This window comes from Silene latifolia, chromosome 1 (assembly GCF_048544455.1).
Source record: "Silene latifolia isolate original U9 population chromosome 1, ASM4854445v1, whole genome shotgun sequence".
Classification (NCBI taxonomy): Eukaryota; Viridiplantae; Streptophyta; class Magnoliopsida; order Caryophyllales; family Caryophyllaceae; genus Silene; species Silene latifolia.
In genome coordinates, this window is record NC_133526.1 from 69416194 (window position 1) to 69418213 (window position 2020).

The window sequence follows — 2020 nt, forward strand, 5'->3', positions numbered from 1 at the left end:
GCATTAGCATGATGCTTTGGTGATTTTGAGGCTTCTTCAAGTCTAGCCATAGCTTTTTCAAACTTCAAATTGATGGTATCAATGTGAGCACTAAGTTGAGCACCCAATTGAGTAATGGAGTCCACTTCATGCTTTCCTCCTCTAGTAGCCTTGCGAGGTCTACTATATTGTGAGTTATGGACCGCCATTTCCTCAATTTTGTTCCAAGTTTGATTGTCATCAACTTCGGTGAACATTCCATTTGATCCCATGTTGAGAATGTTCCTTGAATCTTCATAAAGACCGTTCCAAAATTGTTGTACCAAGAACCACTCGCTAAGTCCATGGTGAGGACATGAGCGACAAATTCCCTTGAATCGCTCCCAAGCTTCATACAAAGATTCTTCATCCCTTTGCTTAAAGCCCGTAATTTGAGCTCATAGCATGTTAGTCTTTTCCGGTGGATAGAACTTTTTGTAGAAAGCTAGAGCCAACTTTTTCCAAGAATCAATTCCGAGAGTAGCCTTATCAAGGCCTTTCAACCATTGTTTCGCGGTGCCAATTAGAGAAAAAGGAAATAAGACCCATCGAATTTGGTCTTGAGTTACACCGGTTTAGGAAATCGCATCACAATAGTCACAAAAAGTCTCCATATGAGATGAGGGTCTTCACTAGGCATCCCCCCAAATTGGCTTCTTTCGACTAATTGGATAAATGCGGATTTGGCAATGAAATTTCCGGTTAGATGTTGTGGTGTGGGAGTACCATTGGGTAGGTTCTCCTCGGTGGGTACGGGATGTGATGAAAACTTAGGCATTGTGGGTTGATTTTGTGTTGGATTTTGTGTTGGGTTCTCCTCACCTTCTCTTGCAAAAGGGTTGATGAACTCAATAGTATTTGGTTGAATAACCTCACTAATACCTCTCAAAGTTCTCCTAGCAAGTCTTCTATTGGTTGTCAAAGTCCTTTCAATTTCGTGATCAAAGGGTAACAAGTTACCTTGTGACCTTCTAGACATGCAAAATATCAAACAACTCGAAAATAATTAGAACAAACCTTGAGGAGTTTTACTTCCCCAAGGCAAAGAAAGACACAGCTAATAACAATATAATAAAATCTAAATCAAGTTAACACCGTCCCCGGCAACTGCGCCATTTTTGGTCGGACTCACGATGGAGGTTTAGTTTTCAGTACTTGTCGTTAGGAGCACCTAGACCAAAACACAATTTATAACATCACCAACAACTCTACAATTAGTAAAGAGGCAAGTAAAGGTCGGATCCCAAGGGACGGGAATTGAGATGAGATTTCTATTGCAACTAGTGGTGTCTAAGGGGTGTCACAATTGGGGTTTGAATAGAAGATCACTAAACTAAATAGCAATGAAAATAAACAAGCAAGATGAATTAAAAGGGATGTAAACAATTTATAAAAGGCACTAGGGTGTCATGGGGTCATAGGGGATTCATGGGAATTGATCATACAAACATGTTCTCAAATTATAAGCAAGCAATTATTGTTGTGATGGATCGAGTTGGTTTATATCTTACAATCCTAGGAAAGTTTGGGTCCCGGAGCCGAATCGATTAGATTGTACAACACCTACAAGTCGACTTAATCTTCCCTACTCAACAACATGCATGGTCCAATGAGACTCGAGTTGGTTTATGTCTTACAAGTCTCATTGAAAAAATAGGTGATGGGTAAAAAATGCAAGGATTCATAGGCTCGCATTTCATCAAACATAACATGTGCATGAGTTGAGATCACAACAAGCAAGCAAATAAACTATGAAAGCATATTAATTTAAGCATGAATCATCCCCCATCTTGGTTTCCCCTAATTACCCATTAACCCTAGCTAAAGAAACTACTCACTCATTATCATGTTGAACATGCTAGCAAGGTTGTCAATCATACCAACAAAATGAAACTTGATGAATAAATGAAAGTGATTAACAATAATTAAAAAGGGATTAAGAGAATTATACCTACTAACGATTCCAATAATAAAGCAAAGAATAAAAGAAGTACTTGATGCT

At 38.8% G+C, this 2020-nt stretch overlaps 1 non-coding gene across 1 annotated transcript; it reads left to right on the forward strand.

Annotated features, from left to right (window-relative positions):
- Positions 1-318: 318 nt before the first annotated feature.
- LOC141619329 (small nucleolar RNA R71) lies at positions 319-425 on the forward strand. The gene has a single exon (XR_012531664.1). It is a non-coding gene; the product is annotated as a small nucleolar RNA R71 (small nucleolar RNA).
- The last annotated feature ends 1595 nt before the right edge of the window (positions 426-2020 follow it).